Source organism: Petaurus breviceps, unplaced genomic scaffold (genome assembly GCF_028583685.1).
Source record: "Petaurus breviceps papuanus isolate PSGF00001 unplaced genomic scaffold, PetGlider_PUasm1.0 108, whole genome shotgun sequence".
NCBI lineage: Eukaryota > Metazoa > Chordata > Mammalia > Diprotodontia > Petauridae > Petaurus > Petaurus breviceps.
The window spans coordinates 508860-522473 of record NW_027185593.1 but is presented as its reverse complement, the minus strand read 5'-3'; the positions used below and the strand labels follow the sequence as shown (position 1 = coordinate 522473).

Genomic DNA, 13614 nt, shown 5'->3' with positions numbered 1-13614 from the left:
CAGATGGTACCTGTCCATTAGGGGTAGCAGTAATCTCCGTAGGCCCTCATGCCCACCTGCTCCCAAGTCCAATGTCTTGGATATTAGGCTGAGCCCAGGGATAACCTTTTTGCCCCATCTCTTCTAGTCAATTACCAAACAAATGCTTACTGATCACTTCCTTCTAGATATCCCCTCTCCCCACTAGTGACCCTCCCCCCCCCAGCTACACAGAAGGCAGGCTGAATTTCGAAAAACTGCTTCTGCATCCCATAGGTATTAGACATTCTTATCTGAACCTTAAATTACGCTCATGAGGGAAGCAGGACAGGGATTTTAAATCTGGCAGGGGTAGGGGTGGGGGAGGTGTGGATCTGGGAGTCAGGAGATTGCAATCGATTCCCCAGAGTTTATGATCTTGGGCAAATGGAGCTTAACCTTTGTTTGACTCAGTTTCTTCATCTGTAAAACAGGGATAATAGCACCTATCTCCCAGGGTTGTTGGGAGGTAATGAAGTAATATTTGTATCATAAAATGAGATATTCTTTGTAAAGCACTTTGTAAACCAAAAGCACCATATAAATAGATACCCTTATCAATCTCTTTAATCATCAGTTTCTTCATCTGTAAAATGGGAAAAAGGAAATTAACTTGTCTTCACTACCTCATGGGGCTCTGGTGTGAAAAGCATTGAAAGTAAGTGGCAGTGATTAATCATCGACAAACATTTATTAAGTGCCTACTGTGTGCTAGGTGTCATACTAAATACTAGGGATACAAAAAGAGACAAAAGACAGTCCTTGCCCTCAAGGAGCTTACAATCTAATGGGGAAGAGAACAATTTCTACAAAATAGGTTCTATATAGGATGAATGAGAAATAATTAACAGAGGAAAGGCTCTGGACTCTGGATTCTTGGGACAAGCTTTGGCAGGCCCTACCATGTCCTACCGAAGTGGGAAGGCTTCAAGTCCCTCCCTGGTATCATTTGGAGACAGCCTAAGGTCAGAGAGCCTCCATCCTTTAACTGGGGAACCCACTGGTTTGTCTTCTGTCTGGTCACTCCTAAAGGGCATCTAACCAATTACAGGGGGATTTTGGCCCAAATTCCATCGTGGCCACACAATGACAAAATTTCAGGTTCTTAAAGGTTTGAAATATGATGATTATGATCCCCATTTTTATAGGTGGGGAAACTGAGGCCCAGGGAGAGGAAGTGATTTAATATCACACAGTAAAGCAGGGGCAGGTCTGGGATTTGAGCCCAAGTCACCATGATATCCACCTTTGTGATACTAGCCTGCTTTCTTCTTTTCTCCTCAGCTCTGAATTCTTTCTCTGCAAACCCAGATTTTCCAGACCTATAGGGTAGGATAGATGGGAGACTGGCCTCCCCCTAGTGGCCAGTGGTAGGAAGCACACAAGAACTCGGGGGGCCTCTGGGGCCTCAGTACCAATCTGTTGTTGTTCAGCCCAATCTGACATTTGGGATTTTCTCGGCAAAGATATCAGAGGGGTTTGCCATTTCCTTCCCCAGCTCATTTTACAGATGAGGAAACTGAGACAAACAAAGTAAAATGACTTGCCCAGAGTGACACAGCTAGTCTGTTGCTAGATTTGAACTCAGGTCTTCTCGGCTCCCAGTCAGGCATTATATTCACTGCACCATCTAGCTTTCCCCAGTACCAAACTAGGTCCCCTTTAAAGGTTCCTACAACTGGGGCTGGAAAGGAGCTTGGAGGTCATTCTAATCCAACACCTTCACTTTACAGATGAGGAAACAGAGTCCCTGAGAAGTTAGGGGACGTGCCTAAGATAGCCGAGGAAGCAGGAGCAAAGCCCAGAGCTGAAGCTCTGGGGCTTACATGGACGGTGAGAGGAAAAGCTGAGTTGTCCCAAACTGGGCTGGGTTATTGCAGGAAGCAGTGGGCACCCAGTCACTGCAGGCTGTAAGGTTTAGTGCTGGCCCCTGAGGCAGACTAACTTAATTCCTTCATTTTACTTAGGGGAAGCCAGTGCAAGGACTTGAGCACTGGGAAGCTGCTGGTACCATTGGAAGAAATAGGGAAGTAGGGAAGGGGAGCTGGTTTGGGGGGAAATTCATGAACCAGCCACAGAATTTTACAGCTTATCTAATCCAAGTTGAGGACAGACTGTGGCTTCTCCTGGTCCCCTTTCCTTAAGCCCCAGAGCTCAAGGTAGATGGGCAGGTGCATTGCCTCTACCCCCACCTACAGGTAGATCTAAGGTCTACTTCCCTCTCCCCCCTCCTCCCAAGGAACACCAGCTTCCTCCTTTCACATCCTCAGTGAAAGGCAAAAGGCTGTGGCATGACCGGGCAGCTACCCAGCATCCTTCAGGGCAAGCTTTGGTCAAACAAATGTCCGGGAGCAGGTGAGGATAGATGCCTAAAAGAGAGACTACCAGGGCAGAAAGGGACCTTAGAATCTAAAAACACATAATGTCAGAGCTAGTAAGGAACACTTAGAACACAGAATGTTAGATCTGGAAGGAACCTTAGGCTATAAAAATAGACCGTCAGAGTTGGAAGGGAGTTTATGAATGTCAGATCTGGGAGGGGCCTTGGAATGTACAACACAGAATGCCAAAGCTAGAATGTCAGAGGTGCAAGGGAATTTAGAAACCAACTCCCTCCTTTTACAGGCAAGGGAAGTGACTTGCCCAGGGTACTACAAAGGCACGACCAGAGACATGGCCAGAGTCCAGGTGTCCTTGAGACTCCGGCAGCCGCTCTCACCAAGTCTTAGGAGGAACTGGAGGAGTAAAGGCGATGGGAATTTAACCTCCTCTCTCCATTCCCTCCCCAGAGGGCCCCCCGCCCAGGTTGTGTTTCCTAATGTTGGAGCTCCTGCTCCTTGAAGGAGGCCCAGGCCATGTGACCCCGGGGATCATGGGGAGGGGTGGCGGCTGTTCTGGCTCAGGGAAAATTGCTCTGGGGCTCTCCCCCCAGGCTCAATAGGTCCTTCTTATCCTCTCGAATCTCTCCCCCCACTCTCAGTTTTCTGGTTGCCTTAAGCCCGGAGGAGGGAAAGTGTGAGTTGGGAGGGGAGGTGAAGCCACCCCCAGACACTTGGCTAAGGGTGCTTCCCCTTCTCCTCCCCCTAGCCTCCAGCCTCTTCTCTCTGTTTACCAGATGCAGTGGCTTCTCCTCCCGCCGCCGCCCGGGTTTTGTTTGGGTTCTAATTTTTTGTTGCGCTTGGAAAATTACACATAATTATGGCTTCTGTATGGTAATGGCCCCATTCCGCAGACCCCCCGCGTGACTCAGCTGTCGCTCCGCTGCCTCCGCGCGGGCTCCCTCCCTGAGAACGACTACAGCAGCCTCGAACCTCCCATGAACCACCTTCCCCTTCACCGCACACGCCTTTAATGAGATGGGGGAGGGGAGGGAGAGGGAGGGGGTACGGTGTGGGTGTAGGGGGGAGCTTCCTGCTTGGAAACACTTCCACCCCAAATCTCCCCGCTACCCTTACCCCTTCCAGGGCTGTGCATAGGCTGCCAAAGGGGGCCAGGGATAAGGCTAGAGGAGGCTAGGACCAGGGCCATCGGCTGGGCAGCATCCGGAGGATACAGAGAGATGGAGGGCAAACCTGTGGGTGACCTTACTGGGGACCCTGAGAACACACATCTCAGTTGCTGGCACTGACCTCATCAACTTTCTTCTGTCCCCTACCCTGTGACCTCGTTTCCTGAATGCTTCAGCTCTATACACACCCAAGTGTCTTGGCTCTGCTGGGGAAGTTGAAGTATCTGGGCTCCTGGGTCCAGCCCAGACAGGGGAAGAACCCAATAATGGAAATAGACAGATCTCTGGGACCCAGGGGAAAGTCTGGGTGACTGGGGACACCTTAGAGAAGTCTGGGGTGTGGGATGGCAGGAGACATTCTGCTTGAGGGATGGAGGCAGGGGAAGACAAAACACTAGAGCTGAAGAGAACTTGAGCTAATAGAAATGAAAGGCACCTAAAGCAAAGGTCTGACTATGTCTCTCCTCTGCTCAATTAACTCCACTGGCTCCCTGTTTCCTCTTGGGTCCAATATAGATTCCTCTTTGGTATTTGAAGTCCTTCATTCTCTGGTTCCAAGGATCTTTTCCATCCCTATTGTACTCTATTCCCTTTAAGATATTATTCATTCCAGTCCAATTGGTCTTCTTGCTGTTCTCCACACATGATGTTCCATCTCCTTCCTCTAGGCCTTTGCCCAGGCTATTTGTCATGTCGGGGATCCACAGCCTCCTTACCTCTACCTCTGATACCTTCCACTTTTCCAATGACCTTATGTTTATTTTGTAAAATACGCTTCTGTGTGTACATGTTGACTCTCTAGAATGCAAACTCCTTGAGGGCAGGAATAGTTTCATTCACATCTTTAAATCTTCAATAGGCCTGGCATTGCCTAGGTGAACATTAATTAATGTTTGATTGATTAACCTCAAAACAGAAAATGTCAAGGTTGGACAGACCCCCAGAATATAGAATGTCAGAGCTGAAGGGAGACCTTAGAACATAGAAGCTGTCCCCCTTGTGCCCCTCTGTCTCAAAGAATTTTTAATCTTCCCTTAAGACTCAGTTCTGGCGCCCTTCCTCTGTGAAGCTTTCCCTGATACCCTCCAATAGTGAATAAGCTTTCTTCCTATTCAAACTAACCAACCACTTCTGCTTTCTTCCTCTCTACTCCATTTTTTTTTGGGGGGGGGGGAAGAGGGCAATTAGACTTAAGTGACTTGTCCAGGGTCACACTAGTGTCTGAGGTTAGATTTGAACTCGTGTCTTCCTGACTCCAGGGCTGGTGCTCTATCCACTGTAACACCTAGCTGCCCCTTCTATTCAATTTTTATCAACTTTAACAGGTCTAACACTGGGGAAGCATCACTCAGTAACTATATATATATATATATTTTTTTTTTTTTTTTTAAATTTAATTCCCCCCTTCATTGATGAAGTGGAAAGAATCCTGAACTGTGAATTGGAGGACCTGGCTTCTTTTTCAACCTGCTTCGTTCCCCAGCCGGCCAGATGTATGGCCTTGGCTGAGGAGCCAGGACCCCTTCCTGAGTCTCCATTTTCTCAGCAGTAAAAGGAGCATATTAGACTAAAGAATCTTTTAGGTTCCTCCCAGCTCTGACATCCTGTGTTCTAAGGGCCCTCCCAGCTCTGACATTTTGTGTTCTAAGGACCCTCCCAGCTCTGACATTTAATTCCGTTTACACAACATTTAGTCAGCAAGTACTATCCAAGATTATCCACACTGGCATGAATTTTTGTTGCCTTTGTTCTAGTCGATGAGGAGTCTTCAGAGAACAGAATGAATGGTGGTCACTTTCCTCATATTTACACTTGAGTCAGCGTAGACTGAGAGCTAGCCTCAGAATCAGAAAGATGTAAGTTTCAGCCTCTAAACGATATTGGCAAAGTGGCCAAATAGGCTCACACAACATTCAGTGTCCTGGCACTCTCTAAGAAACTGGCACTATCTGGCACTATAAGTCCTGGTAAGTGCTAGATGGCTTGGTTTATCTGTATTGAGATAGGGATGTTTCCTTACCAGGAGGTCCTCACACCAATGAAATCACAAATTTATTTTTAAAAATTGTGCAAAGAAGCTTGAAGTATTGGCTAGAGGGCTAGCTAGCCTAGCAGAAAGTCTGGGAATGACACATCCTAGCAGCATGACTTTGGTGAAGTCACTTACCTTTCATTGCCCCTGGCTCATCTGTGACTCGGCCACTGAAATGCTATCTGCAGAGAGATCAGTTTACTGAGGGTCCCTTGCACAGAGAGTCATGCTGAAGGTGTTTGTTGAACTGAATTGGCTGTTAGGTCCTGAAGGGCACTTAAAACATAGAATGTCCTGGCTAGCAGAGAATCATGGGAAGTCTAATCTCTTTGAGATGAATGAAGTGGGTTGGATGAGAAGACCAAAAGGTCCCTTCCAGCTGAAAACTTGGAGCTTGTGAATGTAGAGCTTCTGGGCTGGGAAGGACCTTGAAGATCAGCTTCTCCAGCCCTCTCCATTTACAAACTGGAGTAGGGTCTTGCCCAACCAAGGCCACACAGAGCAAGTTAGCTGGTGGCTGAAGCTGGATGAGAAACCAGGTCTCCTGTTTCCCAACCCAGGGCTCTTTTCCACTCTCAGGATCAAGGGGGAGAATTCAATTAAACTCAACAAATATTTATTGAGTGGTGCCTCCCAGGGAGCAGGCTCCAAGTTCCTAGATGGAGGTAGGGGTGGTGGAGGAGAGAGGCAGATCAGGGGGAGAGGTCTCCAGGTTGAGGGAAGCCTCAGTGAATTCAGGTGGTCTGTTAACTCCATCAGCAGTGATGGCTTGGTTGTTTCGAACAGGAAGCCCTTGTCTTCTAACCACTGGCATTTTCCCATCTGCTGTTCCTTCCTCCTTCCAGCCCAGACTTTCTACCTCCCCCCACAATGCCCATCTGCATTCTCTCCTGGGCTTAGTTTATAATCTAGAGCACAAGCTTCATCCACAGAACCCTTCTATGTAAGGGCAGCACCTCTAGAAGACAGGGACACCTTTCCCCACCTATTTTCCTAGCCAAGGTCAGCCCTCAGTTTCCCAATCTGTGTAATGGGGTCACAGGATTAATAATTGGAAGTGACCATAGAGGTCACCTAGCCCAGTTCTCTAGGAAAGTAGTAGGGCTTTCAGAGAGGTGTCAAGCATGCTTAGAGGACCTCCTCCATAGATCGAAGGCCCTCCCTTCCCAAGAGGGAATTCTTCTTACTCCTTGATTCCCAGTCCAGAGTCACGGAGGGCCCCTGCCAAGACTAAATGGGGTGGAATTACTGCGTATCCCGCTCCTGGCCTTCTATCCAGGTTTTGAGACAGAGACAGGCACAGGAGGAAAGGGGTGTGTGTGTGGAGAAAATTAGGCACCTAGCTAAGAGACCATCGAAGCTCTGCCCCCTCCTGTGACTCCCCCGGTCCCTCCACCCATGGTGGCCCCCTCCCCATTGGCCAAGCTCCTCTCTCCACCCAAGTTCTCTTCCCCCAGCCCCTCCCTTTAAAGGTCAGGTCCCAACCTCCTCCCTTCACTCTGCCCCCCCCCCCCTTCCTCTGGAGGTGGGATCTGGAAGGCTGTTGGGGGGGGAGTGGATGTGAGCCGACTGTGCTTAGGGCGGAAGCCAGGGCCCCGATGGATGGCGCCCAGGCCAATGGAGGGAGAAGGGGGCCAGGGTTGGTTCAGGGGTTCTATTAGCCCCCTCCGTTCCCCGCCTGCCCGCTGGCGGTTCACGAGCTCCCCCTATTTACCTCCCCGAGGCCTGATTTGGTATTCGAGCGGAGGGAGGGCAGCCGGCTGACTCCAACAGCTGCTTCCTGACCCAAAAACTGTCACTCTGCCCGGGAATAAATTGCGGACCGGGGCAGTGCAGCTTGGCGCGGCGAAGAGAGGGGAGGGGGTGCAGGGACCTAGCCCGGCCCGGCCCGGGACTGCGGCCGCCCCTCTGGCCCCCTGAGTTCACCCCGCCCCGGGCCGGACGGGCTGCTGGGGAGGAGTGGCCCCTTTCCTCCCGGCCCGCCCTGGCCCCAGATCCCGCAGCCTTGCCCGCTCCTCCTGCAGAATCAATTGGCACTAAGGGGAGCTTGAAACGGCAGCAGCGCCGAGTTCCTTCAGTTCTCAAGTGCGGGATCCAGCAGCCTGGGGGTGCCTGGGGGATCAGTGTCCCCGTGTGTCAGGGTGCGAGTGCTTGCGTGCAAAGCCAGTGCAAATGTGAGTGGATCACTGTGCGCGTGGGCCAACGGGGTTATGCGTGTCTCTGTGTGAGCTGGTGTGGGCGCGTGGGTGTATGAATACGAGTGTGTGCGTGCGTGGAGGTAGAAGAGTGCTGGTGGGTGCGGTTGTGTCAATGGGCGGGAATGGGCCAGTGGATACCTCGGAGCGTGCGGCAGTTCCCAGAGGGTGGAGGGTGTTGTCTTGTCCCACCTCCACCCCTGGGGGGTGTGTCTCTTTGGGGATGGAAGCTAAGCGTCGAGGCGCCAGTCGGGACTTAGGATCCATTAAGCAGTAACCTGGGCAGAAAATCAGTTTCCCTTCTCACCCTCCTTCGATGCCCTCTCTCCTGGGCCCTCTTGCTTTCCATCCCTCTCTCCTGTTTCTCGCTCCTTCCTCCTGGTTTCTCCTGGTGCCAAGCCACCCCCTCCCGCCCCATCTTTCTGTTGCCTCAAGTTACGTTCCCCTCCTCAAACTTTGGCTACCGGAGCTGTGCGCGCCTCCTCCCCCACCATTATACAGCTCCTCGGATCCCCTAGACAGCAAGTCTCTAGGGGAACGGGATAGGGTTTGCTTCTAAGTGTTCTGAGTCTGAGGGACCCCTGGCGTGGAGCCGGACACTTCCCAGACCCAATGGTGGGCGTGTCTGGTGTTGGGGGCTGGGGGATTTACCGCTCCACAGGTGATGGGGAGGCCTGGGGGATGGAACCCGGAGGAAGCCAAGAATGATGGAGTGATTGGGGTGCGAAGGGAAATGCAGCCCCTAGTAGAAGAGGGTCAGTGCCCCTTGCCAGCTCTATAGTCGCGCAGGCGCAGCTGCCGCTTCCTCTTCTTCCCCACCCCCACCGCTCAGCCTGTGCTGGGGAAGAGCCGCCCCTGGTCTCTTGGCCTCCGGACACTCTGGCCTAGTCCCTTCCCCCACTATGGGAAGGCTGAACTCGGGTTTTGGGGGGCGGGGAAGGGACTCAGCACGCCTGCGCTGCGCTCTCCCGGGGGACTGCGCCGCCTGGAAGCCTCAGTCACAATATTTCTGTTCACGTTAATCGAATCATTGACAATATGATGTAAAATATTAGCGACATAGGGCTAAGGGAAGGAGAAGACTACACGCATCGCCTTCATGCTTCCCCCACCCCCCAATTTAGGAAGGCCCAGAGACTAGTTTAGCTCCCGTTCCCAGCCTGGGAGCCTGGGCCCACCTGACTTCTCTCTCCCGCCCTACCCCTTCAATACCAGGTTCCCGGGTTCTGCAGATGCCCTAACTGGGGTAATAGGGCCTTCACCTCCTCCCTATCCCGTACTAGAGGTCCAAACCCGAGGTCTCTAAGATTACGGCCTTTGTTTAGGGAGATGGAAAAACACCCCCAAAACCACGAGCTGTAGCCCCCGCCTCCCAGGGCTCTCTCCCTAGTAGTGCCCCTCCCCCTCCAGCCCGCCTTAGCACCAGGATTATACCAGTCCTCTGCAGCATGCCACCTCTGCCCCACTCGGGTGTCCCCTACCTCCCCCACCTTTCTCCTCTCCTTCTGTCATGTAGCCCCCTTTCCTACAGACACCTGTCCCCTAGGACCCTCCCTCCCTTCCTCACGTGCCTTGTTCCCCCGGATTCTCTTCCCAGGGCCTCAGGTTCTGAACTTCCCTTCACTCTGTACCTCCTCCCCCCCCCCAAACCCCAGCAGGCCCCCCCCCTCGATACCTTCCACAGCATCCCTCCAGTGCCTGCCCCGCCCCTCCAGGGCCCGTCTCAGAAACTCACCCCTACCCTCGTGTCCTCTCCCCTAGGCCAGGCTCCGTGTCCCTTCCCCTTGCCCCCTAGACATGCCCAGTCTTCCCGGGCTCTCTGCCCACCGCCCCTCCCCCCTCTAAAACTCTTACTCACCATCCCTGTCTCCCACCCAAGGGGCACCAGGAGGCCCAGATCCTCTCCCCTCTTCTTCTTTTCCCCAGCCATGGCTTATTCTTAGGTCTCCATCACCCCCACACCACCCCCTTCCCGTCCTGTCCCACCCCCACCCTCGCCTTATTCCCCAAGGCCACCAGCAGGCTCGCACTTCAGTTCTCCTACTCTCTCCTCTTCCTCCCTAGCGATCTGGCCCCCTCTGGTATCTTCTCCCCATCTCGTCCCTCTAGCTTTCCGAGTCAGAGACCCAGGACCGACTGTACCACCCCTGCCCCTAGGTTTTCCACCCAATTAATTTCATTCCACTTCCCCGCCCCCAACAGATTCTTGGCTCCATGCAAACCAAGGCGAGGAGCCCCTTAGCCGCGGCAGCGGTGGGGGTCCTGGCCCGGGCCTCCGGAAGGTGTCCCTACCACCCTTCACCCCCTCCCCTGGCCGCCCCCCGCCGGGTTCTGTCTGCAGCTGCTCCCCGCGAGCCCAGACGGAGGAAATGGTTTCCCTGGCAACAGGAGCCCCCTTCCACTCCCTCCCCCTCCCAATCCAGCCTCATCAATGAAGCCCCTCCCCGCCCCAGAGCCACGCCCCCACTCCTTAACCCCCCCCCCATCCTGTTCCGAGGCCCCGCCCTGGGTAACTGAAGGAGGGCCACAGCTGGTTCTATCAGAATGAGGCTGTTTAGGGCAGTGGGGCACTGGAGGTCCCTGCACCTTCACCCTCTCCGGGCTCCTGCAGTGCAGTGCTTTCTGCTCCCCCGGAGCTGACTTGGGGGTTCCCTCCCCCCATCCCCACACCCAGCCGGGCCTAGAATTCCTTCCTCTGACCGTAGGAATTGAGAACTGGAAGAGGCCTCAGTCTAATCTCCTCATTTTTTAAAATTGGTAACTCAGGTCTCCTCAGAACCCCCTGAGATCCTTCAAGGGAGGAGGGGATACTGAGCTTTCTCACCTCCAGTGCAAGCTAACCCTCCCCAGCCCTCCCATCTCACAGCCCTTCTGGGGCAGCCAGAACCACCTCCTAGATTGAAGGACTGCCCGGTCCTTTCCCCTGTCCCCCTGTCCCCAGGCTGGCTTCAAACTCAGGGCCTTGGCGCCCTCTGATGGTCACTGGATGGCCCAAGGGGGCGGGAAAGGAAATAAGCATTTATATGAGCCTACTCTGTGCCAGGCACTGTGTGTTGGTTGCTGGGGACATAAAGGGTGCAAGAACCGACCCTTGCCTTTGGGGAGCTCACAATCTGCTGGGCCAGACAATATGCAAGGAAATCTATATGGAGCGGCTAGGTGGCAGTGAATAGAGCACCGGCCCTGGAGTCAGGAGGACCTGAGTTCAAATATGGCCTCAAACAACTAACACAAAAAACTAGCTGAGTGACCTTGGGCAAGTCACTCAACCCCAATTGCCCTACCTTCCTCTCTCAAAAAATAAAAAGAAATCTATATAAACAAGCTATGTACAGGAAAAATAGAAGTTAATAACGTTGGGAAAGCCCTCCATTAATGAAACCAGAGTTTAGGAATGGGAGATTCCCAGTACCTAGGCACAGAGGTTAGCAGAGAGCAGGGGCTTTAATAAATGCTTGACAGGTCACCCAGTCTTTGCTTAAAGGCCTCTAGGTAAGGGGGGGCCTTATCCCCTAAGGTTGTCCTCCTACAAAGAGACTTTGTCTCCTGCCAAGATCGTTCAAGTGCCCCAGAGTGCAGTAGTCAGCAATTTTCTTGCTTTACAAGTGGGAAAACTAGTCCCCAGAAAATCGGGCCCCTGGGGACCCAGCTTACCCAACCAGCCCAGCCACGCCTAGAGCCTACATGGCCCTGAGCCCTCAGGTCAACACTCTGAGCCTTATTTAGCTCAGAGCTGGGCCTCATGCCCAGCTGGGGCCTCCACCTGCTATGGGCCTCCCCGGGGGAGGGGGACAGGAGGAGTGGTGTCCCTTTCCCAACTCCTGACCCCAACAGCTAGAGTGTTGAGCAGTAAATGACAGTGTCTGCTGCTTACCCCAGGGCTTTGGGGCAGCTCGGTTCAGGTTAATTGTTTATAGTTAATTGCTCATTAATTACTCATTGATTGCTACTTCATTCCTAATTCCTCTCAGGCCCAGGAAGGGAGCCTGGGACTACAGCCTGGCAGGCAAACCCAGCTGGATCGAAGGGGATGAGCAGTGGACAGCTGTTCCACCTGGTGCTTCTGAGGGCAATGCCTTCCCCATGACCACCTAGCTACTGCCCTCTCCTGTAGTGTGGCTGCTTTCTCCAAAGTGGCTAATGATCTTTTTAAGTTACCAAACCCAGTGGCTTTTCTCAATCCTCATTCTCCTTGGCCTCTCTGAAGCCTTTGACACTTTCTCCTCCTTGCCCTTCCTTTCTTTAGGCTTTTGGGACACCCCCTTCCCTCCAGGTCCTCCTCCCACTTCTCTGTCTCCTTTGCTGGATCCTCCTCCAGATCACTCCCTTTAACTGGAGGTGGCAGGTTCTGTTTTAGGCTCTTTTCTCTTCTCCCTCTGTACCACTTTACCTGGTGATTTCATCAGCTCCTATGGGTTTAATAGCCCTCTCTATGCTGATGATTCTCAAATCTGCCTCTCTTGTTTCAAGCTCTCTGCTGGTCTCCAGTCCCACATCTCCACCTGCCTTTCATACATGTTGAACTGGATGTCCAGTAGACATTTTTAGCTCACTATGTCCAAAGCAGAACTAAATCTTCTCCCCTTTCTACCTTCCCCGTTAGTATTGTGGGCAATACCATCGTCCCAGATCCTCAAGGTCCTGGATTCCTCACTCTCTCACATCCCCCCTATCCAAACTTGCCAAGCCCCGATGATTTCATGGTTTCACTCTTGCAACATCACTCAAATATGTCCCTTTCTCTCCCCTGATACTGCCAGAACCCTGGTCCAGTTCTTATGACCTCACACCTGGGCTACTGTACTGACTTGCAGGTTGGTCTTCCGGCCTCTGGTCTTTCCCCACTCCAATCCATCTTCCATTCTGCCACGAAAGTGATTTCTGTAAAGTGCAGTTACCCCCCTACTCAATACACTCCAGTGGTTCCCTTATTATATCCAGGAGCAAATACAAAAAGCTTGGTTTGGCATTCAAAGCCCTTCATGACCTAACTCCCTTCTACCTTTCCTTACTCTCCACCATGCACCCTTTGATTCAGTGACACTGGGCTTCTGGTGATTTGACCAACAAGACCCTCCATTGCTCAGCTCTGGGCATTTTCTCTGGCTGTTCCCCATCCCTGGAATGTTCTTCCTCTGCTTTGACTCCTGAACTCCTTGGCTTCCCTAAGTCCCAACTAAAGCCCCACCTTTTACAGGAAGCCTGCCCAACTCCTCTTAATTCTGGTGCCTTCCCTCCTACATATCTCTAATTATCTCCTATTCCCTCCTAATTATCTATTTATCCTTTCTACAACTTACATTGTATATATTTGCTTGCATGTTGTCTCCCCCATTCAATTGTAAAAGCCTTGAGAGCAGGCACTGTCTTTTGGCTCTTTTTGTATTCTCAGCACTTAGCATAGTGCCTGGCACATAGAAGACAGTAATAAATGTTTACTTACTGAGTGGTTAATAGTAGAAAACGAGTATGGAAGAACAGGATTTAAGTTCCATCTGCTCCTTAACTAATATCCTGTGGAACCTTGGCCAAATCTCTTTCCCTTTCTGGAGTTCAGTTTTCTAATCTAATACAAAGAACTGGTTGGGGGAGGTGATCTTTAAAGGCCCTCTTGGCTGGCAGTCTTTGTTCTGAAATCCCTCCCAGCTCTCACTTTCTGGGTCTTAAGGAGCCTCCTACTTTTGACTTTCACTATTCTAAGGTCCCTCCCAGTTTGGATAATCTATGTCCTTAAGGACCCCATACCTCTGACATTCTTTGTTTCCAAGGGTTCTCCTAACTATGACCAGTTCTGACATTCTGTGTTCTTTTTTTTTTTTAATTAATTATTAGTTTTCAACATTCTCTTTTATAAGATTTTG

At 51.8% G+C, this 13614-nt stretch overlaps 1 long non-coding RNA gene across 1 annotated transcript in view; it reads left to right on the top strand.

Annotated features, from left to right (window-relative positions):
* The first annotated feature begins 7218 nt into the window (after positions 1–7218).
* The window catches only part of LOC138154097 (uncharacterized), a 34733-nt gene continuing 28337 nt past the window's right edge, over positions 7219–13614 (top strand). The window contains exon 1 of the long non-coding RNA XR_011166548.1: positions 7219–7732. This is a non-coding gene — a long non-coding RNA (uncharacterized lncRNA). The remainder of the gene's footprint in view (positions 7733–13614) is intronic.